Here is a 27,799-nt window from a genome sequence, read left to right on the forward strand (position 1 = left end):
CATCGGAAGATACCAAATAAAAAAAACTGAGATATTGTGATTCAGTGATTAATATTATATATGTTATAACACATATTCTAATATGACGACCTATTAACGTCAACCAGTATAATCACAATATATCTACCATTAGCGCAAACGCAGAAATAAACAAAAACGGCTGTTCCGCGTTACGACCAACTTATTTATACAACCAGGTATTTTCAATGTTGGACACCAAAACCTCCAGTTTACGTAGGCAAAGATTCAGATACAATATTTTTGTCTCTATTCTACAGCAAAATCAGTCCGTTTTTATTCTATTTGCATGGTATATTTTCATAAAATGAAAATTCCTCGAAATGATGTTATTGTCTTGCAACGAAACAAGTTGACGTCAGAAGTATGCATCCGTAAACAAAAAAATTAAAATGTGCGCTTTAAAAGCTTCGTGTACGCCTTAGAACGAATAAAGTTATGTTAGAAGAAAATATGCATAAAGTGAAAAATGCAATTAAAAAAGATCTTTAAATAATATAATATTACTAATATATCATCAATATTGAGTAAAACGGAACAGCCTAAACAGTATCGTATGTAAACAGTATCGTTTGAAACGGGCGCTCACGGTTAACAAAATTACCAAATTTGTCCTATTAAAATCGGAATAATTCATGGCAGCCGTAGATTTGTTTTCATTTATGTCCGCGTCACACTGTCCCGATTTTTATATACGATGGACACCCGAAAGCGAAAGCGACAGAAGCAAGTACGATGAATAACGAAGTCTATACGATTGTGCCGAAATTGTATACGATAGCAAAAGATTGACATACGAAGGTTAACCGAAGACGGGTATTTAAGCTTCATATCTCAGCCGAAGCCTACACGATTAATCACAAAGGCTACACGATGGATTACGAAGGCTACACAATGGATTACAATGATGCCCCGACAGCCATACGATGTCTACAACTTAGTTTATTATCCCCTCGCCTACTACATGTAAGTTGCGTGTAGATAAAATTTGTATGGACACTCCAGAACCAAAATGCTCAAAGCTTGGTATGGTGTTACTCGTTTAGAATATCTTAAGCGCTATTGGCTTTAAAGTTCAAAGGTCAAGGTCACAGTGGCAGTTGTAATACAAGGCAATATCATCCTTGTGGACACTCTAAAACCAATATGCTTAAAAAGATTTTAACTACATTTGGTATATTGTTTCTTCTTGTAATGATCTGACATTTTTTACGTTCAAGGCCAAAGGTCAATGTCATGCCGAAGGACTTGTTTTTTCTCCTTGAAATAGCATAGTACACAGGGAATTAGTTGCTTATTTTTACCTGCTGGTTCTATATATGTTACATATGAGGGGATTCCATGCTCGGCATCGCCCTGTTTGAACTACAAAATGTGTGCACTAGTCTGAATAATCACCAATAAGTATGCCCATGTTTACTGATCTATCTTAAAGGTAAGGTAATGGGTTCGTTGATCCCTTTTATTCAAAAAGAGCTGTTTCCAGGAGAATATCATATCATGACAAAAGAAAGGATGTGGGGAAAGCAACAAATGCGACAAAGTATGACATATAGAAAATAAAATGGTTATGGAGTAAACATTCGTGTGACAACATCTCAGACGATTCATAAAAAATCAGTATAATGAAGAAAAAGTTGGTTTCTCTATATACGTGTACATGTACCTGCAGTGTTGGTGTACGAGGCGCATTCATGATTTTGATTATGTTATTTGATATAAAAAAATTGACAAAAAATAAAATTTTACTTGTAAAAGTAAATCCTGAGCCTGTAATAACTGCTCTTCTTGTTCCATTTAAATAAATAGAAACAACGCTGTCTCCTTTCTTATTTTCATAGAATCATATGATATGATCTCCATGTTTTGTGAACGTCTTTCTTAACTGTCGTATTAGACTGACCAGTGCATATCGCGTATGGCACTTAAAAATGTATTTTAGCGCGAAAATTAACTTACATTTAGCTGGATGTATTGCCGTCGTAGTTCCACCTTGTCGCCTTCGTACTTTTATTTGATGGCAACACGACGGGTTTACGAGGTCTTCACGAAGTCGTGTTGCAATCGTGAGACCTTCGTGTAGCTTCGTGATTCATTCGTGTAGACTTCGTAATGTCAACACTGCTTGATGGAATCGATGGAAACACGAATGCAATACGCTCTTCAAAGATGCATTCCCGGTGACATTACGATGGTGAGGATGGTGATACTAACTCAGTACGAACCCTCAACATCGGACGCACCTTCGTGGATTTTTTTAATTTATGTTAAAAAATTTAGAACCCTTCCCGAAGTTGTCCCCGAAGGCTAGAAAAAGAGGCCGATGGTTAAAGATGGTTAAAGATGGCACTACGAATAGCCCGATCTGGATACGATTAGTTCCGATTTTGAAAAGGAGTAGGGGCAATAAGGCCCTTATTTCGCCCAAAAATTACTGCAAATTTAAAAGATATCAGACATATTCTTAAATTACTGAAAACTTGACTAAGGTATAAGGTAATAAGAAACACAAAACAAATTTGACATCGAACAAGTTACCATGGCAACAAATCATGACTTAATTTGAATAATTGATTAAATTTCGTGATTTTTCTTGTTTTTTCGTCAAATTTTAAGCATATTTTAGTTTGATAAAGTATGTGCGCACCCAAGAAACAACTTTATATTTGGTGAGATTATGCCAATAGTTGCAGTAAAGCTTCTGTTAAATTATTTTGTTGTTTCTCGGCTGCGCACGATGTTTTCACAACGGAAATAGAGATAGAAAACAGCATAAATTCTGTATTTTTCTTCGTTTTTGTGAAAATAGCACACATAATGACGAAATTGTGACGTCATCAGAAAAAAATCCTTTTGTTTTTCATTATATTTCTTGACCCTATGCATTTCTAAACATTATGGGCAAATTTGAAATAGTTGTAAAACGTTTTATTTTCTTGGGCCAAAATTAGGCCTTAATGCCCCTACTCCTTTCCATAATCGTATTGCCATCGGCGTAAAAATCGAGACAGTGTGACGCGGGCATTAACCATGGGTTCGGCATTTATATTGGTATTTTAATCCTCGCTAACGCTCAGGAAAAAATAGTCGAATATTAATGCCAAACCAATGGTTAAATGAAAACAAAATCTACGACTGCCACGAATAATTTCTTAAGGTGTAATACCACTTTTGACAGTCTTTGTTAAATTGGCACTTTTAAACAAATTGTACAGTATTTACCTTTATTTCAACCAAATAAATACTTTGCATGAATAAGGTTTAGTCATGTCTAGTACTACAGTGAAAATTTCACACTACATTTAATTATATATAAGAAAGTAACCATCACCGGAAGTAAACAACCCAATTTTACACTTATTTACTGAATACCTGCTTTGGTAACTATGCAACCTTAACGTTCCAAAATATAAGACTATCAAATATAAAAAGAATGATTCTTTCAGACACCCGACATACATGTTTATGACTCAGAAAAAATTAAGTGCATTAAAATGCAGGGCTAATTTTCTACAACTGTCAATTTCAAGGGAATATGTTTGTAGGCCTTCTTTCGTACAACCGGATGTGACGTACCATGATTTGGTGGTATAACACCTTAATTGACTTCTTTACTCTTATTCTTTTTTTTCAATTTGTTTGCCAATACATTCGAAGGCACAATCAAGACATACTAACCGTTCTTTAATTTATAATTTTAAATAAAAATGCATGCATGCATGTCAATTCCTCATTTTAGCACATCAAATAATATTACCATCAAGTATTATAATTTTGACATAAACACCATACCTTATAATGGAGAGACATGTACAGGTTCGTATTCAAAATTTTCGACATATTGTGTACATGATACTATGATTTCTAGTACCCATGTAACCTCCGATTTCTAACATATTTTTAGAAATAAAAAAAAAAGAATGGTGCTTTGAATTGTGTTAGATACATTTTTATGACAGACAATATCTGCATTGAAAAACAGGATTAACTTCCGAAAACTGTCAATTCAAAGGAATATATATTTTTGTATGAAACCGGATATGTCATACTTTGATTGGGTAGTATTACATCTAAAGAACGGGGATCAAACGAACAACATGTTGACTAAATAAACAAATTGAAGAGGTACGAGAAAGGATAAATCGACTAGGAATTTAAAAAGCAAATTCATTATATTGAATAGATTCAATAACAAAAATATTTGAGAAAAAATAATAATATTTTGTTTATTCTTTAATCTTTTCTTTTGTTCATGCACATATTTATGAACATAATTGTTTTACATTTGACAGAATGTCTGGTTGGATATAGGTCAGATGAAGGTGAACCATGTCATCCGTGTTTAGGTGAAAACTATGGTCGCAAATGTGGAGAAGTTTGTAGATGTATGGGGTACCAGATGTAAGTGTTATAACTGGTATAACATCATGACTTACCTTAAACATGTCCTTTTTAGCTCAACTGGCCCGAAGGGTAAAATGACCTTTCTCATCACTTGGCGTCCGGCGTCCGTCGTTGTCTGTCGTCGTCGTCCGTCGTAGTTAACTTTTTACAAAAATCTTCTCTTCTGAATCTACAGGGCTAAATTGAAACAAACTTTACCACAGTCAAAGATGGCCACCATGGGTAAAAATAGAGCATAGGGTTAAAATGTAGATTTTGGCTTATAACTCTGATACCAAAGCATTTAGAGTAAATCTGACATGGTTAAAATTGTTATCCGCGCGTCTGGCATATACATATTTTTTAACCTGTTACCTTTTGATGGCTATTATTCGTTTGTTTCTCTGTCCTTTTTTTTCTCACATGTGTCTGTTTATTTATTGCAACCCTGTCGTGTTATGTTGTCATTTTAATGTTATTATTTACACTGTCATTAATTAAAGCGGGAGGTTTGGCATGCCACAAAACTAGGTTCAATCCACGAACTGTACCAAGTCATGAAAATGGTTACATAATAGTTCGTTTCTGTGTGTGTTACATTTCGGTGCCGCGAATCAAGATGGCCGACATGGCTGAAAATAGTACATAGGGTAAAACGCAGATGTTGGCTCATATCTCTGAAACCAAAGCATTTAGAGCAAATCTGATGAGATATAATTGTTCATTAGGTGAACATCTGTTTGACCTGAAAATTTCAGACAAATCAGGCAACCTGTTATTTGGTTGTTTCCCCTGAATTGGTTATTTTAAGAAAATTGTGGAGTTTTTGGTTATTATCTTCAATGTTATTATATATATAGATAGAGATAAACTGTTAACAGCAATAATGTACCGCAAAGTAAGACCTACAAATAAGTCAACATGACTAAAATGGTCAATCGACCCCTTATGGAGTTATTACCCTTTTCATGAATCCATATTTGTTCTTTGTTTAATATGTACAAGGACCGAGATGAGCAACACAGGCTCTAATGGGCCTCTAGTCTTTCCATAATCCATGTTTTCATTCACGATGATGCGTTAGAAAATGATTGATATATAAGTGTAAAATATGGATTTATCTTAATAGTTTTTTTTTTTTTTATCTAAATTCACTTTTGGATGTCATGGTACCTTATTATTGAATTGGGTGCGAAATGCATTTTTTTAAATATATAGAACAAGCAAGTATACACATTTTGATCGACTTAATTTATCTAATTGAGTTCAAAAAATTCTTAGCAGTTTTTTTACTTTTACCACGTACTAAGCAATTAGCAAAAACATATTAATATATTATAGAATCGCTAGGTCATTCAAAGGATATTTTGGAAAGAAAATTACAAAAACACATCACCCTAATTGACTTCTGGTATTAATTTTTGAACTTGATTAACAGTTGTGATCATATAAGAGGATGTCTGAATAACTCTGTAAGTGTGACAGTGTTACCAAACATTTCAACTTACACTGAGACCGGAACTGTACTTGGAACTAACACTGAAACTGAAAATATGGAAAGTATGTATGAATAAAACAAAACAAATGAATTTTGGAAATGATATTATTCGGGTACGTGCACATACATTGTAGTTTATTTGTTGAATAAAAAAGTGTTTCTAAGACATGTATTTTATTACCAAACTGAACACGTTGTATGAATAACTGGTACTACAATTATGGAAATTTCGTAAGCCTTTTATGAAATGTGATACAAATTTGGTACTTTCTATTGGTTATTTGCTAGGTTAATGATAACTGGGAAATTTAACGACACACTACTTTCCATAAATGGCCGCGGAAGAGGAAATTGCTGAAACAAAGGTCCTTGTGAAATAAAAACACACTTGGTTTTATACTTGTACTTAATAGAGCATGTCTTTAATTATCACATAACAAAAAAGGAGTTAACCAATGGCTGGTTAAAACTTATCGGATTTTAAAAGCCAGTAATTTGGTATGGAAGACCTGCTTTCCTTCATAAAATGTATGGTGGTTGCTCAGCTACATTCACTGTCGATTGTTATCGTCAATACATCGATAATTCTAATAAAAAAAACATTTTTCTAATATGTCATTTTCATTTTTATAATTTTGACAACACGTATCACTAACGAAACTTTTAATTGGCATCTGGTGTAAAAACTTATGATGCCTTTGCTGATGCACAATCGGTGTTACTAGTCATGTGCCTAGTTTTGCTGTACTGCCGTTGAATGGTGAATTACGCATATTTTTTTTTAATTAAATTTGTTATAATAAAATTAAAGAAATTATTATAAAAATCCATACATGAATCACACTCATCTATAGTTCTGATTCACTGTTCACGGTCTGGATTTGTCTCTACTTTTATTCTTTTTCAGTTCTATAAACTATCAAAAATGTGAATACGGTTTAAGATTTTAGATTGTACTAGTTTTAAGCACCACGGAAAAAAAACATTACCCGTCGAATTGTGTAGCATATATTGTAAATTGAAATTATTATTTGTTTATGTTATTTTGTTGTGTTAAAACAACAATTATTACTATCACTATACTTATTAAACAGGCAATAAAACTCGATCAGTTATATGTACATTCCATTTTCTTTTTCATACGAACGATCTTTTTTTTGTAGGAATTGTCAATACAGATGTGATGACAGTTATTATTACTTGCACATGTATTATAACGCTTGCTATATTAGTATGTATGGTATGGTTCCGATATCACGTGAAGAAAAAACGTAAACCAAATGCTTCTCATCTTATCGGAAAGGAAAAGGAAGACGTTTTCATTTCCAATGGCATATATGATTATATAGAGGAATCTGAAATTCGCAAAATGAAGATCCCAACCACAACTCAACAAATTGTAAACGAGAAACGAAGATCAAATGAATCATTCAACAGTACAGACACCAACGTGCTTCTAGACGACGGATACTTGAATCCCTATCAACCAATTTTGGATGTACAAGAGATTCACGAATATTGCGGAAAGGAGATTGCAAAGGGAAGTCTGTCTGACGGAAACCTTAATGATAATGTCAAGGTTGCAAATACAGATACAGCAGACACACATCTTATCCAAGAAGATACTCCAACGGACCATGAAGCCCGGGATTAAATTAGCTATTCCTTTTTATATGCTGGTACTAGTCTATAGTCTTTATAACCGTATATATATATATGAATACATAATATTTAGGGTAGTATAATAACTTACAAATTTGAATGCAATAACCCAACACATGTGTTTGTTTCTGTCTAAAGACAATTGTCTGTAATAATGTGTGTCCTGTTGGTTTTTCTTTTTCTCTTTCGTTCCAACTTTTGTATATACTGTAACTACATCGTAAATGTCTTACAATCATTTTTTTTTCAAAACTGGGTATTCTGTATTCTTTAGAGGTTTTGAACCATGATTGATAACAATTTACCTATCTATCAAAACTGGTAATATATTGTGATAGTAGTTCACACTATATTGATTTGTAAATATTTTTTTATACATATTTTACTGTAAAAAGTTGATGTTTTGTCGATATTATATAAAACATTGTTTATTATGATATATTGGTCAGAGTGATTCCATCATCTTTATTTTCAAAAGATTCTACTATGTGTGTTCCCCAGTTAGTATTGTCGATATAAAAATAGAATTGGGGAAATCTTCACACACACATAGATATATGTATTCTTTAGAGGTTTTGAACCATGATTGATAACAATTTACCTATCTATCAAAACTGGTAATATATTGTGATAGTAGTTCACACTATATTGATTTGTAAATATTTTTTTTATACATATTTTACTGTAAAAAGTTGATGTTTTGTCGATATTATATAAAACATTGTTTATTATGATATATTGGTCAGAGTGATTCCATCATCTTTATTTTCAAAAGATTCTACTATGTGTGTTCCCCAGTTAGTATTGTCGATATAAAAATAGAATTGGGGAAATCTTCACACACACATAGATATATGTTTTTCCTTTCCGTAAACAATGTTTAAAAAGCATGTATATAAATATTTCCAATTACAAAGATAATAGAAAAATATGTAAACGCTTGTCAAACAGGAACAACTCTTAGATTTCTTTTTCGTGAGAATTCATTATCTCAAAAGACATTCATGAGGGTTATCAAATGCATTACCACATACTTCAATTAATATCACCGAACAGGGAAAGTGTTATTTTCAAATAATTTTGAAATTAGAAGTAAACTTGAATTAATAGCTCATACTATTTATGGAATTTATTCACAACCAACAGTAGCTCAGTCGTTGCTTTTAAAGGTATCGTCTGGTACAATGTATCTCCAACTGCATGATACATTGATAAACAGGAGACAATTGCTTTTTAACACTACTAACTAATAGTTAGAGATTATATTAAATTGACTGAGAACTATTTTCTCTGTTCGTTGATTTCATAACAGATTTTCAAACTTCATTATGTGTTACACACATTATATAGTGCTGATCAAATGGATAAAATGATGGGATAATGTGCATACATTTTCTGTACATATAATGTCTTTTTAGAAATTTTGACAGCGAGTGATGAACTCGATTAAAAAAGTAGGAGTATTTTGATATTTGTCATCATAAAAATAGTTAATATCATCTTCACTTTGTAAATATCAAGCTAAACAGTGGTAAACTATCGTGAGTTTCTTTTGTCACTTCCCTGGATTTAAACATTCATAAGATCGTAAGTACGAAGAATAGCTCACTTCAATCTTTGGGCCAGATCAACTAAATAAGATTTGTTATTTTTCCCTATATCTCGACATCAAGTGTATTAGTTATCTTAACGTTCTAAACAGTTAACATTGTAATTTTGAACACATCATAGAAGTATAGAAAAATCTTCATTAAAAGGTACAACAATAACGATAACAAATCGATATAATCGACTAAATTCTGTCGCCTTGCCATGTAAAACACTTTAAATTCCGAATGAAATCTAAATATGTGATTCTACATTAAAAAAAACATGTCAAATACATGCTAAGCATGCCTCCTGAAAACATTTTGTCCCAAAGATCCATCCTAGATCTTCTACTGTTGTTTTCGGGACTCCGGTTGAAATCAGTTCACACTTCATCATATATTCGTGATTGTTATTTTCCATTCATGTGTAATGGTGGTTGCATATTCCTGCACATGCCACATGCAATACGACGGATGCCATATGTAGAGCAGGATCGGCTTACCCTTCTGGAGCACCTGAGATTACCTTCAATGTTTGGTGCAGTTCGTGTGCGGTTCGTATATTTGTAGCCATGGCTTTGTCAGTTTATTTTCAATCTATGACTTTGAGTATCCCTCTGATATCTTTTGTCCCTCTTTTATTGACGGTAACTTTATCGATCAAGTCCATTCTTCCTCGGGTTCTTTTTTTGTAATGCAGAAGTATTCGGATGCTGTAAATTGCAAATTATCACACTGTAAAAGCTGTTCGTTGTACTTTAATTAAGGGTACAATGTAACTTTTGACATTATTACGATCAATGACAAACTTTTATTGAAAAATTAATTAAAAACAGGTACAAAATTCAGAATTTGCGACACCAGACACATGTTTCGTATCCATGTATATCCATTCGTAGAGCGCAAATGAATACCACAACCTATATATTGTATAAGGCCATACTAAATAATAGGTTTGTTTGCCAAAAACCCTACCTACCCAGAAAAAAGCTGTCTATTCAAATTCTTTCATTGTCCTGATTTGAAGAAGTTTTTTTTTAATCAAATAGGCATGAAGACTAACAAATATCTGATACTTCAATTTCTTTTTTTTTTTTTTAATTTAGAAAATGCCTTCATACCAACCCACTGTCTCAACCCTTCGGTAGGGTTCTGGCAAACCAAATTTTGTTAAGGGTGGCCTAAAGCTACTGCTTTAAAATAGTTAACATTTTTTTCATAGTAAATTTACAGAAAATGAAAAAAAAAAATGATGAATCGTTTCAACCCAAACAATAGAACGGTGATAATTATGTTTTAAAACAGAAAGAAATGTACTTCACATATGAACTAGTTAAATTAAACAGTACGAATGAAAGTATTCCTTGTCTAGTATGTCTTAATTGTATATCTTCTGTACCCTGTCAGCACTTACGTTGAGAGTTTGAATCCCGCACGTGGCAGATTCCAGCTGCGTTCAATTACATTATGTATAAACTGTCATTTTCAGTTTTTCTGCAGAAGATCTTTTGTTATCTCCAAGTACTCTGGTTTTCTTCACTAATAAACAGACTGACTGCCTCGAGTAAGACAAAACTGTTGAATTTGTAATAATAAATAATCATACAACACGTACAACGAGTGATATAATTTCATGTTTATTAAACAATACAAATTAAGCGCTGTTGAATGCTGTTCATTGTACATTTAATTGTGCGCAAAATGTAAATTTTGACAGCATGGACAGTATAATGATTAATGAAAAACTTTTCTCTCTATACATATATTGAAAGTTCGAGAGCAATTGATATGATACGAGATTTATAATTTACTACGCTAGACGCCTGTTTCATATACTGTGGCACCCTACTGGACCGCTAGAATAAAAATATTTAAAAATGCCGAATTATATACAAAAAAAGCATGCAATTCGAAAAGTGAACTTAAATGTAACTACTTATAGTATTAAACTTTTGCTTTCGAATAAATAATCTGTCTACATAGTAAATTTATATTACATCAAATGCATATATCAAGTGTGTCATCTCAGGTCATCTCAACACCAACGTGTCCATATGTGAACGGCGATCAACATGTTAAATTAGACGAAGTCTTCTTCAAAGATTGAAAATATCATCAATTTCGGGAACCAATACGAATTGGCTTCCTTCACCAATGAAATTGAATGCCACGACATATTCAATAGTGTTGAAAGTGGCGTTTTACACCAACAATTAATACTTCAATGCGTACAACGAGTTATAAATTGTCATGTTTATGATACATAGCTAAACATGTTAAAATAAATTAAAATGTCAGTTGAAATAAATGTAAGTGAAAGACAATATGTAAAAAAATCGCTGATACAGCATTGTACAGGTCCAGATCGCTTTTTACAAATAAGAAACCAAACATGGGTGTTTGATTATTATTCGATTAGACACATACGCTCTTACTTTTTTGTATGCTAAGTCAGCGCTTGACTGTATTGAAAGTGTTTTAAAGTTACCTTTCTGATAAATTATCCATTTTCTGTCTGTTTGTTTATGGTCTTTACTCGTAAAATGATATTGGTGATAGGGAAATAATTCAGATCTTCCCAGTCAATTTGGGTGTGTCTTCCAACTTACAGCCCCTTTCCTATCATGATATGTTCCTTTTTCCTAGAAATCCATAACGGTCGAAAGAGGTTGCAGCATGCTACTCCCTTTTTTATGACTTTTGCAACAACCTGTTCCCACTGGTATTTCCTCCAACGTAAGACTATCATTGTGTAATTGTTTCCTCCTGAACAAGTTTTTTTAAGATACAAACAAGATTGTATAAATAGATGTGATTTAATAGACTTCAATTTAAACCCCAAAAACATTGTAAAATTGCAAAATTGACTTCACAATACTCATATAAAAAATTCCCCCCTGACTGCTAGATATAGAATAATTTTAGTTTCATATATGTTTCCTTGTTCATCTCTGTTACCATTTGTTGGCTAAGGATTCGTTAAAAATAGTTGAAGATCGTTTACTATTTTTTTCTATTGTAGCAATAATTCTTAGAAATAACCAATGTATAAGAAGTTGCTATAAAATACATCCGCTAATTCCATGTACCAAAAACTTTAAGAATTTTATGACTCTTTGTTATCGCAGATATATTTATACACCACTGGTGTTCCGATTTTCCTTTGTGGTGATTTTAACGGCCGCCCAGGATTTCAACAAGACTTTAACGATTCTCTAGACATAGTACTACCTAGACAACCTATTGATGAAACTAAAAATGCCTTTGGAGACTATCTGCTCGACTTTTTTAGAGACGCTAAGTGTTGTATGTTAAATGGAAGAGGACAAAAGAACAAGGTTAACTTCACATATGTATCGCCGCAAGGAAGGTCTGTTGTGGACTATATGATAGTACCCTATGAAGAACTCACTAAAGTTTCAAATTTTGAAGTACATCTTATATCTGATTTAGTGATTGATTACAATATTCAATTATCGTCGAACGTTCGTCTACCAGATCACTCGATTCTTACATGTGTAATACATTTTTCAGAATATGATTAACTCAAAAAGTTATCAGAAACAAGTCATCATAATTCTAATACGATATCGGGAAATACATTTAACCGTAAATATCATATAACAATGATTCCTCGTGATATATTCAATGGTGAAAGATGTGTACGATCTCTTCAAAGTATAATCGATTTGATGCTTCACAGGAATAACATAGAAAATATGATTAACACAATGTACGAACGCCTGGTAAAAACTTAACATGATGAAATGAACGAATATTTGGAGTACAAAGACTTTTATGAAAGTACAAACAAACGGAAACGTAACATTGGAAAACCGTATTGGAATGCCGAACTACAGCAACTACTGCTAGAAACAAACAAAACCGAAAAAGAATTTCTAAAATTCAAAGGACATAGCAGAATACGGAAACAACTCGAAAATAACTATAAACTCAAAAGGAGAGAATTCGATAAGCGTTTAAGACAAGAAGAACGTAAATACACAACTGAACGACTAAATAGAATAAAAACAATGAACATATCAAACCCTAAAGAATTTTGGCGGGAAATTAATAGACTTGGACCTGGAAAGGAACACACTAAAATTGATTGTGTTGTCTTAAATGAGAGTGGTTATTCTAATGATCCAAATATCATCCTTGGAAGATGGAAAGAAGAGTATTCTAAACTTTTTTCGGGGAATTTCAATGAAGCGAATAATTAATTTATAGACGAAATTGAAAAATTGAACTCAAGATGGGAACAAGAACTGAGTAATATTGACATTGAAACTTGTATTGAAAATGAGCACACTGCAAATGACATTAATGACCAGATCTTAGAAGAAACGAAACAAGCTCTTCGAAGTGTAAACTTGGTAAAGCGGTAGGAATTGATAACCTTCCAAACGAAATTTTACTTAATGATAACTTAACTAATGTATTACACGAACTGTACAATACATGCTTTTGTAACGGGATAGTTCCTGATGTATGGTGTCAAAATATAATACAACCGCTTCTTAAAAGAGGGAAGGACTACCGAGACCCGTTGACATACCGTTGCATTAACCTCATGTCCACTGTTGCAAAAGTGTTTAGTCATATCTTGAATAAAAGACTTGTAAAGTACATCGAGGAAAATGACACTCTTATTGAGGAACAGAATGGTTTTCGAAAATTACGTTCCTGTTTTGACCATATTTTTACGCTTTGTACAATTTTGCGTAACCGAAAAACTATGAATATGGACACTTATCTGTGCTTTATTGATTTTAGTAAAGCGTTTGACTCTGTAAACCACACACTACTATGGAACAAACTATTGTCAAATGGTTTACATGGAAATTTCTACAGAAATATAAGAAATATGTAATCGTATTTGCAAAGCGTTGTGCGAATATCAAGAAACACACTAACTGATTGGTTTTCTGTTGACGCCGGTGTCCGTCAAGGGAACAATTTAGTACCCACTCTTTTTGCGCTTTTCATAAACAGTCTTATCCCAGAAATCCATAACTTACACAAAGGAATTAACATAGGAGACGACATGGTAAGCTCTCTCTTGTATGCCGACGATTTAGTTATTATGTCCGACAGTGCTGATGGACTACAATCTACTTGACTTTTGCACAAATGGACAAATGATCATTTAATGACAGTCAATTACGACAAATCTAAAGTTATGCACATTCGGAAAACTACTGTTAACCAGTGCGGTCATAATTTTATGTTTGGTGATAAAGCATTGGAACTTACCTCAAAATATCGCTATCTTGGCCTAGTCATCTGTGAACACACCGAATATTCTGAGAAAAAGAAGGTATTAATAGTTTTAACCATACACTTTAATCATCTGACAACCTAACTGTCATAATATACTTTGTTTCGTGTTATTAATATACTGCATATATTGTATCTAGTGTATATCTCTTCAATTGTATTAGACATGTGAAGAGGAAAGTTAGTACAACGGGTTTTAGCATTATTTTGTTTATAGATTTTACAATATGTTTGTCTAAAAATTTATGAAATACGTAGCAAAATTTAACAAGACAGAAATAATTAAACAGGCATTCCAAACTCTAACTTTTACCATATTGCAGAAATGACATTGTTGATGTCAGTATGGAATCAAAAACATATGGAAAACTTCAACGTGTAGACATACTATTTTGGAAGTGAGAAATTATATATTAGTATCTACGATGAATAGGAATTGCGTATGATATGCATCTTTACAATCAATTGTTTGCACAAGAAAATGTTTTCCTCCTAAAGTTGATTTTTTTTTTTATGCTATTCCATCAGAACTTGAAAGGCAGGTGTAGACATTATCATCATGTGAATATGTGATGAATTATAAGTGGAAGGTGTGTTATGAGTGCCAATACGACAATTTCCCTACCGTAATGCAGAACTGACATTGTTGATGTCAGTATGGAATCAAAAATATATGGAAAACTTCAACGTGTAGACATACTATTTTGGAAGTAACAAATTATATATTAGTATCTACGATGAATAGGAATTGCGTATGATATGCATCTTTACAATCAAATTTTTGCACAAGAAAATAGTGTTCTCCTAAAGTTGATTTGTAGTTTTTTTATGCTATTCCATCAGAACTTGAAAGGCAGGTGTAGACATTATCATCATATGAATATGTGATGAATTATTAGTCGAAGGTGTGTTATGAGTGCCAATGAGACAATTTCCCTACTTAAGCCTATAATATATTTATTACATCAAAGAATAGATCATTTCTGATGTTTCGTTTGCAAACATAAATGTTTCCAATTTTGATATAAATAAAACAGACTTGCTGTTATCATTTATAAGAATAACTGTTTTCTATCAAAATACTTCAATTCCATTAGATAAAAAAGTGTAGTTCTTCTGAGGAAAACGCTTCGTTTCAACATGGCATTCAGGATGTTAGACGGGTTTGTTATTATTCTTTTCACTGAAAGATCAAGTGCTGGCAAATTCTTGTGAAAATGACAACTGAAAGGCTGCGATAGACATACCTGTTATCACCGCTGAAAGCGAAATTGGATATATCGGGTCTGACAACACAATTTACGGAACTTGTACGATACGAGGTGAAAAAGGCTGTGTCCGTAGCAATGAAGGACCTCGCTGAAAATAATGTGGATAAGAGAATTCATCCTGCCCTCGAAATGTTACAGACTAATAACAATCGTACCATTTCAATTTTTATACAGGAATTGGAAGGTAAGATATGAAGAAATTAAAGGTTAGTGGTTCAGATGCAAATTGTTTTAATAATTTATGGTCTACTTGTTTTATTTCTTTTATTGCAATTAAGTTTATCGATTTCAAAGAGATCATTTGGTATTTTTAATTATTTCTTTTGCTGTAATGATGTCTATCTATAAAGAGGTCATTTGGTATTTTTTTATCATTTCGTTTGCTGCAATAACGTTTATGGGTTTTATTGAGGTCAGTGATGTATTTATGCAATCTACTTAACCAAGCATGGTTTTCAACCGATTAATATTTCAAAAAGGAACTGATATATATGTCGTGTACATTTTATTATTTTGTACAGGTTATTACTTGTACAAAAAATGTGGACCAGTAATTACTTGTATAATTTTTGTTGAGAAAAGATAATAGCTTGTACAACACGATATCTTTGAGTTGTATGTGCTTCCACTTTTATCTATTTGTTTTAAACTTTAATTGCAATGTATGATATTATATATGCAACTTTTTTATCATGATTTATTTCTGAAAATAATTGTAGAAAGTTTTCTTTTTCTTTTTGCTTTTAACAACTTTGTCACTTTGTGCCAGTAGTCAGTATTTAAGTGGCAACATGCTGTTTATCTAAATTTGACCAAATGTCTCATGCTAGATTATGTTGTTACTCTGTGTTCGTCGTGTGTCTTAATTCTAACATTTCAAAAATTATACTTATTTAAAAAAGAAGATGTGATATAATTGCCAATTAGATATCTCCCCACAAGAACCCAAATAACGCTAAAAGTAAAAACTATAGATCACCACACCGCCTTGAACAATGAACGAAGTGCATACTGCATACCGCATGCAGCTGTAAAAAGCCCCGAAATGGCAAATGTGAAACAATTCAAACAATGAAACTAATGGCCTCATTCATGTGCAAAAATGAACGAAAAAAATGTAACACATCAACAAGCGACAACCATTGAGTGACAGGTTTGGGACAGGCACAAACATGCATAATGTGGGCAGGTTAAACATGTTAGCATGATCCCAACTCTCCCCCTAGTATGGGATAGTGGTGTAACATTACACAAATGTACAAAATAAGAACGAAATGCAAAAATCAGTTGACCGAGGCTTAACTTATCAGATGGATACAATTAGAAATAATACACAGAGTAAACATGGCCGGGTTATTTTAAGAATGTTATTAGAATTTTAAAATTTAACCGCAGAGTTAAAGTATTGTTTCCTGGCAAAAAAAACCTAAGTAAGTCCATTTCAGTATAAGTAAAATACGGGAAAAATGTTTTTTTCAACAAACTTACACATGCATACTGTCTTATAATCATAAACAAGCTTCTGTTCAAGTTGGGTAGAAATCCAGGATAGTTTAAGAAAGTGATTAAAATCAAAATAAAATAACAACAGAGTAAATGTAATGTTTTCCGGTAGAAAAAGTAAGTCCATTAACAAGTAATAGAATGGAAAAGCAGGAGTTTTATTTTTACAATTTTACTTTAAAGTACTAGCTTGTGATCATAAACCAGCTTCTTTCAAAGTTTGGTAGACATACAGAATAGTTTAAGAACATTATCAAAATACCGAAAATTTTTAACCATAGAGTAAATATTTGTTGACGCCGCTGTAATGTAGGATCGCTATGTCTCGCATTACTACTAAAGTTTAAGGCTACACTAAAAATAAATAAAAAACATCCGAGAAAACAGTTCAAGAAAAATATAACCGACAATTAAGAAAACAATCCCAAACTTACTAACTCATAGAAAGGTGTTTTTCAATGAATCATTTTGTTTAAAGCAAAAGAATGAGCACATACAAGTTAAAGATATTGTGTTGACAGTTTATTATCTTTTTTTCAACAAAAATTGTACAAGTAATTACTAGTACAATTATATTTGTACAGGTAATAACTTGTATGATGGCATCATACAAGTAATTACTCATAAAAAGTTTTTGTACAAGTAATTACCTTTACAAAATAATAAAATGTACACGACATATACATATCTGAGTAATGAGCCTGTATCAAGTCATGTCTATCATGTTTTTGACTATTCTTTGTTATATATTAATGTTTTCGTCTTTTTTAAATGTAGTAAGATGCAGATTGCAAACCTTTGAAAGTTCATGTTGAATTTAAGATTCTCACATTTCGTATGTAGTCGGAACAAATGAGAGATTGCCATTTTAAATAGACATTTTTAATATTCAATGATTTTGTGTAATTTATCTTTTATTTTTCTTTTTTTTTCATTTGATTAGCTTATGTCTCATGTCTCAGATTATACCATTTATATCATCTTCAATTTATCAAATTGATAAACGATATCAAAGGATCAGATAATGTTTTCTTTCTAGTATTGATTTCAATCCAATTGTCAGAATCACACTTGCATTTTGTACAATAAAAATAGAACACAATTACATAATCCAAATGATGTCTAAAACCACTTGTTGCTGTTGAAGGTATATCGATGCAAATCTGAATTTTTTACATGTGTTGTCAAACTTTGCATTGAAGGACTCTGCTCATACAAATTGATTGATTCAGCTGAAATAAAACTCATAAATATTTAAATTAAACCATGTGCCAAATACAATGTACTTATTGAAATGTTTACAAATAATCCATTATCGTGTAAGTGTTTTAAAGTACACGTATTTGTATGTGTCTTCGCAATCAAATTTATAAAATAAAAACGTTTCTCTGCTCTTAATTTGAAGATTTATATGATTTTTTGTGTACTTTTGGGTATTTTTCAAAATTTATTTGATGTTGAAAGATTTGAACAATGAATGTCCCTCTTTGACAGCCTTGTTAAAGATATGTAATGCTTTATAAGTGTGATTTCTTATACAAGATAAACATAATTCAACAGGATGGAGTAAATTCAAACACAATTCAATACAGTAGAATTGTTGTTCAGAGAGCACAGAATTAGAGCAAAGTTATAAACAAACGTTTAGTATTTGTGTATTGTATTGCGTGCTGTTTGTCTTGTTTGCTTTTCTTGACTTTTCTTTTTTCGGTATTTGGCTGCTTCACTTTTATTACCTCCTTTTTTTCTTTATACTATTTTGATTTAGAATAAACTTAACTTATTACAGATGAATCTATGAAGACAACCAACAAATTAAATGAACTCGAAGTCATAATTGAGACGAATAATGAAAAGATTGCGCAGCAGATGAAAAACCAAATCAAAGCAGACTCAAAAATATTATCTATTGAATCTGAAGTTACTAAAACCAGTGAGAAAGATAAGCGTATTTGATAATTTTTTTAATAGTGTAAACCAACCTATGTTCGCGAATACTTTCTTTCACTTTTTGTCCTTCTTTTTCTCTTAACGGTTATTTGATTACGCATTTTTTTTAAATTTTACTCAGTGTAGTTTTATAAGTAAATATTTAAATTTTGCAGATTCGTGACCAATTAAATCTGCGATATTTTTTCTATTCGCGAAAACTATTATTTCGTTTCATTACAGACCTCATTAAGAATGTGATATTGCTATTAACTATTTATTATAATGAATGTATTTTTCAGTTGCGATAACAGCCTTTTTGTCAAGATCAGGAAAAGTTGATAGTCGTTCCGTCTTAAAATTTGACGAAGTTGTCAGCGTTGGAATCAACAACCTGATAACCTTTAAAAGTACTGGAAAATGTGTATGCGAACATAATTGTTTATATATGATGTCAGTGTGGATTACGTCTGATACGAGTAATGCAAATTTTTACATTTACCTTAATGGAAACAGCATATCATCAACATACATCGCCACTTATACACGTGGGCGGCACACAGGAACAGCTGTTGTAGCTGTTCAACTCAAAATCGACGACAGCCTGTGGGTGCAAACAAATCTATTCAGATTTAACTATCATTAAAGTAAAATAACTCGGGTTTTTTTTCATTTAAATGACGTTTATGTTAAACTATCAGATTATTACATGGCATTGTTCATATCGCATGTAATATCTGCCCTAGGTTCAATATCATCCCAAGAGCTGCATGACTCGAAAGCTGATATTGACGAAGGGCTGATAATGCATGTGATATAGATATAAAAAATGACAAGTTATGATCTTTTTACCATATGCTTCAACAATGGAGAAAATAAAAGGTGCATATATTGATCCTTTTAAGTGGTTCCCAAATAGAGTGAAAAAGAGTGTAAAGTTCATGGACGTCGGACCTCAAATTTAGTACATTCGATATAAAATCTTTCTATCAAATGCCTCATCGAAGAAGAAAAAACATTTCATTATGGACTAAACGACGAAAAGGATTCAACAATATACATAATGAACTCTGTTTTGAAAAGACAACTTTTTGAAGGGACTTTCTCAATTTGTTTAAAACTTTTAAAAAATGCATTTATTTAATAATTTGATTTTGTTTTTTTGTTTTAATTATTTTGTATAATATACTTTCTAGTATCCAAATAATTGTTTTGTTTACTACTGTGTGATGTTTTTCAGTGAACACGTGGAATTGATGTGTTTTTATTCCGGAATTTGACGAGTATCACCAGAATGCCATGCGATACCGTTATGGAAAGGCATGTGATAACACTCGAAGCATGTGATAAACTTTTCATATCAGACCGCTTAGCACCAATTCGAAAAAATATGGAATTGACGTTAATTTAATGTTATTATCATACAGTAAAAATCATATGTTATTTAGTCTAAGTATATGAGAATTGATTATATCATGTATATGTTGTATGGCATAATGTACTTGAAAAATAGTGATATAATGCATATCAATTTGATTTTATAAGGGTACTATGTATGCAAATAATTCTTTGTTTACAGTTGTTTTTTATTGTTTTTTATTGTTTTTCTTTTAATATTTTGCAATAGAGTTGTTAGATGATTTTCGATAGATGACTTTAAATATTAGTTTGGTATCTTTCGTGTCTGTTTAATACAGCGTATATATATATAGGAAGATGTGGTGTGAGTGCCAATGAGACAACTCTTCATCCAAATTACATTTTAAAAAGTAAACCATTATGGGTTAAAGTACGGCCTTATATGTTTGCGTCACATGCTCGTTTGCCATCCTCAAATATGTACTTCTATTATGCATGTTGGTTTTTTTTCTTAGATTTGTTTTGATTTGTTGAGTTTTGCTTTGTATTGTTGCTGTCTCAGCCAGCCATACCCTAGATATAGTAATGTATGGTTATTTGTAATCAAAAGTATCAAACCGTTACTTTTGAGCATGAGCATGTTGTTGCAAAATTGTTGAAACATATTGAATGAAATGTTGCCTGCTAGAATACCACACTACCACACATACAATGAGTAATGGAGAGAGCAACGAAGGAGAGACAATCAATATCCCCGGTATGTGATTTTGAGTGATATTTAAGCGATTACTAACAAGTTATGAATACTAATTTTATAAATGGATTTATACATGCGCGTCTGTCATTTTGTGAAAGTTTAACATTTTCTTAGAAGTTTGTATAGATTAATTAAAGTATTAATTTGAAAAAATCTAGATAACTTATTTTTAATTGTCAATCATAAGAAAGAAATTCCTAGGTAAAAAAAAAATATGTATATCATATAAAAAAGAAGATGTGGTATGATTGCCAATGAGACAACTATCCACAAAAGACCAAAATGACACAAACATAAACAATTATAGGTCACCGTATGGCCTTCAACAATGAGCAAAGCCCATACCGCATATAGTTCAAACTGTCACACATATAAGAAAATCATGAAAAACAATGTCATTAAACGTATTTTCTCTCACCAAATGATACACTGAAGTCGAATGCCTTATCGTCTTCAGTCCTTTAATTAAATATTGTTTGATAATTTATTCTAAACAAGAATTGTAAAGATCGATTATAATTTGCGAGAAAGCGCGAATATAAAATACTTTTTAGTCCTTTAAACGTCCGTTCTCATCCGTTTAGCATTCTTCCATATCCGTTTCATTTTCGTTTAGCGTCTGTTTAATCTGTCAAAGTTCGTTCTGTCCGTTGATCATGTTCAAAACGGATTAAGTGTCTGTTAACGTGCAGTGTGCTTTTTCTTTACGATACTTTTTAGTTCCGTTTCATTATTGTATCCGGTTCTTGTTCCTAATACATCTGATATATGTATTACAGACCAATTCAAAAATGAACTGATGTGAACAAACATGAATGGAAGCCTAATGTATGGAACGCCAACACTGTCTTGTTATGACCATTTTCATTATATGATGTGCATTTACCTTTATATGATGTGCATTAACCTTTATATGCTGTGCTTTTACCTTTATATGATGTGCACTTGTCATTATATGATGTGCAAACACCTTTATATGATGTGCAAATATCTTTATATGATGTGCAAATATCCTTATATGATGTGCAAACATCATTATATTATGTGCAAACATACTTATATGATGTGCATATATACTTATATGATGCGCAAGTATACTTATATGATGTGCAAATATACTTATATGATGTGCAAACATTCTTATATGATGTGCAAACATTATTATATGATGTGCAAATGTACTTATATTATGTGCAAAGATCCTTATATGATGTGCAAGGATCCTTATATGGTGTGTACATATCCTTATATGATGTGCAGTTTTCTTTATATTACGTGCAAACATCTTTATATGATGTGGTTGTGTCATTATATTATGTGCTTGTAATCTTATTTTATGTGGTTAGGTTTACTTCATTATATGATGTCGAAACGTCATTATATGATGTGCTTTCATCGTCGTTATGGTCAATGCACATGATTACGATTAGAATGATTACTGTCTACGTCGTAACTGATTCCGATCTGCTTCTGTAAACTAGTAACCCGGCTCAAATATGTATCTATCGCTAGCGAAAGTGCAATTTATAGGGAAAATGAGACAAAGCAATTTAACAAAATTGAAGATTAAGATCAGTTAATACACAGCTAGTTGAAGAAATTCCGGGCTGTGGAGAAAATGATAACAAATGTAAGAGCCTTTTATAGCTTGCTATTCGGTTTAAGCATAGGCTCCGTGTTGAAGGTCGTACTATGACATATAAAAAGTAAAAACACAAAAATACTGAACTCCGAGGAAAATTCAAAAAGGAAAGTCCAAAATCAAAAGTCCAAACACATCAAACGAATGGATAACAACTGTCATATTCCTGACTTGGTACAGGTATATAATTGTTTCCTCTTACAAATTATGACTTGGATGGAGAGTTGTCTCAGTGGCTCTAATACCACATTTGCTTATTTCTATTCATTGCAAAAGACACCATTGAAATCACAGTCTGTTTCAAAAATATTTCATAACAATAGCTATAAAATTATCTACTGATGCATAATATGGCGAGATGGTTTGTTTAATAAAATGTTATTGAATAATATTAATCTGTAAATGGCAAGATGTATAATGGAGTATTGAATATGTACAATGATATTAAATCTAGAATATCATATAATCTATGCCACTAAAGCCTTTAAGGAAGAGACTGATTTCATTGAGCCGCAACTCCTCTAAAACCATACCAAGTCGGAAATATTTGTGATATGACGTTTACCTGTAGTGTTTTTTACTTTTAATTTGTCTTTGAACCAATCTTTTTTCCACGGAAAACGCCAATTATGTGAGAAAATACCCAATTTCGAAGATTGCAAGCTTAGTCGACATAGTGCCCGCGAAATGCGAAATGGCTATGTGGGTAATTATAAAAAAAGAAAAAAGTGGTATCTTTGCTAATGAGACAACTCTCCACAACAGACCAAATGACACAGAAATTAATAACTATAGGTCACCATACGGTCTTCAACAATGAGCACATATTGGCATATACAGATTGTTTATTTTCAACTTATTTTAATGGAGATTTTTTTAATTGCTAATAAAATTCTGAAACATGAGTACTAGTATGTCAACAGATTTGGAGTAGCGTCAACGATTTCTGAGATACAAGGGGTTGATTCCTGATGAAGTGTTTTAGATTTAATTTTTCGTCCGATTACATCGGATTTTTCCCATTGTGGTAATGGCAACGGATTTTACGTAGACGATACAGTTATTGAGTTAAAAGGGAAAAAAACCCACTGAAAATCACACTTTGCCACACTTTTTCCAATTTAGGGTATTTAATATTTTTATTTTCCAACCGAGATGAATGGGGTGACGCCCGTCTTTTGCATTTGTTCCTCTTTTTCGTCTCCTTAAAAAAATTGAATAAAAAGGATTAACTTTGTCATTACTGTGTCTACCTTATTATTTTGTCATCACTCTTTGTTTCAACACTTGCCCACTCGCTGGCATCTCCGCGTATCATCGGTACAGCGGATATAGGTACTAACCAAGGGGTCGTGATCGATTTTTCGTCTGACACGGTACGAAAATCTTTGTTTTGTTTACATTATATCAATGTGTACTTCAATCTAAACATATTTGTTGTTTAAAGAAATGATTTGGTCGTAGGGTGGTGATTAGAGAAGTCTCACTATTTGCCCAAAACAAGAACCCTTACTAAAAACATGTGCAAATACTTGTCAAAGAAGTTGGCGCTCGTCTCATCCGATATGATTCGATATTCGTTGCAACTCTTTTTCTGATATAAGGCCACTGTTTGTGCGTAATAAGTATAGTTGTTTCAATAATTGGCATTGAAATATTTTGTACATAAGTTATTTTTCGATATTTTATTCCGACAAGAAGCGTTGTGTAGAGCTGACCAAATGAATCCTTCTGTACAGTGCATAGTTAAATGAATGTACGGTATATAGTTTTTCACGCTTCGAAGTAACTATAAAGCTATATCCGCTGTACCGATGATACACGATAGTAATTATAATTCGGAATACTTTGCTTGCTTGTGACAATGGTGCTCGACAAGGAGAAAACTTATCACCTTTCCTATTTTATTTACTTTTGATTGACTAAATTAATTTCTTAGTGACTAAAAATATTACAGGACTAACAGAACTATACCAGAAGATCTGGAAAGAGAATTAGAAATATATCTTAAGTGTTTTGTTATATTGTTTGCAGATGACACGGTGTTGTTGGCTGAAACAGCACAGGACCCGCAGACTCAACTGAATGCTTTCCATGATTATTGTAAGGCTTGGAACTTGAAAGGAAAGTTGACAAAATTAAAGTCTTTGTGGTTTTTTTTTTGGACGGAAGCCAAATAATCTCCGATTTTCTTACAATGATACTAACATTAAGATGATAAAACAATATAACTATTTGGGAATTATTGTTACTAAAACCGGAAATTTTAATATGACAAAAAACATTTATCCGATAAGGCTTTAAGCCATGTACGAAAACTTGAAAACAGGAAGGATGTATAAGATTTCTGTAAAATGTCAACTTCAGCTTGTTCGTTTATAAAAAAAAAAAATATAAACACGTGCGTTTGTCCTCCAGCTGGCTTAGTAATTTTGAAATCTCTCTCTCTTGTTTTGTATATACTATAAATAGTTATTATTTTTATCTCTGTATACTGATGTCATACATTGACTTTGTGAGACCAAATATATAGATTTTGAGGCCATAAGTATACCGGTATGGATTATTGATTGACTTATTTAGCGCCACTTTCAACACTTTCATGCTATTTCGTGGCGGTGAGTTTATATTGGTGGAGAAAGCCGAAGTGCCCGGAGAGACCCCCTGACCTTCGTTTGGAAAACAGACAATTCTGGTCAATTAAGATTGGAATCGAGCTTACCTGCCACGTGCGGAATTTGAAATCGCACACCTAAGTGTTGACATGCTAGTGATACAGCAGTTCGACTACTTATAAAAAAGAAGATGTGGTATCACTGCTAAAGAGACAATTCTCCACAAGAGGTCAAAATGACACAGAAATTAACAATTATAGGTCACCGTACGGCCTTCAACAATGATCAAAGCCCATACCGCATATTCAGCTATAAAAGGCCCCGAAATGACAATGTACCCACTCTACCACCGAGCGCCCATCACTTTCACCCGAAATGGATTAAGGGCATACGATACAGTTACAGGGAAGGTAATGACGTTGCTAACGTAATTTGTTATTTTCGCGACGTCAAACTGTGACATATCGGGAAAAGATGCATTTTTCAACTGATTTTTATCATTGAAACTGATTTAATTTGAAAACGAGTTCATGGACCCCTATTTTTAAAAACGGCATTTTGTTTCATTTTGCAGGGAGATTATGTGACCCAAATTTGATAAAACAGTAAATAGAGGATATTTTTTAATTCTGATAAACATGCAGTAAAAAATGACGTTTTTTTCTCAATTCATGAATATTTGATAAATATGAGTTATTTCGGAATAAAAAAATGCATATTTTGTTTGGATATTTATAAAATACAGAAATTACCGATTATTTAACAAAAACAATATGCGTTTATCTTTTATAACAAAAATGTTATGTCTTTCTTTCGAAAAAGAAATTACGGCCACAAATCTGAATTTTGAGCAAATATACAAAATTTCGACCTCATTTTACTCAAAAAATAGCACATGAAGGTATATTTTTTATTACATATTTGATTTAATCAGGTAGAAAATAGCCTATATGCAAATTTTCACGAACTTGTAAATACAGTATCAAAACTATATCGTATGCCCTTAAAGGAGATATGGAATGAAGCTGAACTCGGTGCATTACATTTACGTGCAGCTTTTTATCATGTTTTTTGTGCATATATTTCACAGTTTCAACTGTAGATGATTATGAGTGGATTCCTGAGGTCCAGCGGCAAATTGATATATGCATATTCGTACAAGAACATGTTAATGTGATATGAATAATAACCCTGTTTTGTACTAGACGGATTTTTTAACATGCTAGTTCAAAAGGTAGCATTCCGAAGCAAGACATTATATCTCTTTACCCGGACACATTTTTCTGATTCCGAGCCGACCAGCTTTTGCTCTTACTCCTTAATCCCGCGTGCTTATATAATTAGCTGGGAAGCAGCATGTAAATATGAATTTTAAAGTCTTTGGCTTTTACCCGGCCGGGGTTCGAACCCACGACCTCTCTCACTCAAGGCGAACATGCTACGACGAAAGGGGGGGGGTAAGTTGTTTTGTAAATGTTTGATTCTAAATTTCTTGAAAGAGATTTTATCTATTTCAGAAGGGAAGCGAAATAGTTTGTTTCCATTTAAAATGAGGAAAAAATAAAACAATGATGAAACTTAAAAAAAAAAAAAAACATGTTTTTTTGTGGTTTTTTTTTATTATTAATTTCGAACAAGGAATACACGTGCTCCTTCCCTTAAACTAGAGTCGGTGTCTACCACATTTTTTATTAATATATAATGTACAGATCATCTGTTTAAGCTTTGGATACAGAGATCTGACAACACGTCATTTTATTTTCTGTCCTTGTATATATTACATCAGCCAATGAAATTTCAGCCTTCAAATTTTTGAAGGTGTGTATCAATCCAACAAAACTGGAGAATTGAGCGTTTTTAATCTGGTGTCTAAATGAACTTAAAACACTGCATTTATTTATTTTTTACTGAGACCTGTTGTTCTTTTACAGATATATAGTGGTGTTTTGAATTTTCAAAGTGAAGATTTACGGCAGCGGCTTTTAATATTTTGCGTTTATCCTGGAAACATAATAGATTTAAAAAAAAAACAAATAGTGCAATGTGTCTGAACTATACTCTATAGTAAAGGTTCTTTTTGGGCAATTTTGGCTTTTCAGAGTTTTGTTGTCTTATTTGATATTATCTTGATAACTAATAATAGAGAAACCTTTTCTTGCAAGGTATAGACAAGAACATATATAATCAAAGTACTGAAGTATGAAAGTTGTTTTCGATTTCAGGGAACTTAGTTTGGATTTGCCGTTTGTGGTTTCATTAATTTTTACCACGCCTTCATACAATAATAGCT

The sequence above is a fragment of the Mytilus trossulus genome, chromosome 14 (assembly GCF_036588685.1).
Source record: "Mytilus trossulus isolate FHL-02 chromosome 14, PNRI_Mtr1.1.1.hap1, whole genome shotgun sequence".
Classification (NCBI taxonomy): Eukaryota; Metazoa; Mollusca; class Bivalvia; order Mytilida; family Mytilidae; genus Mytilus; species Mytilus trossulus.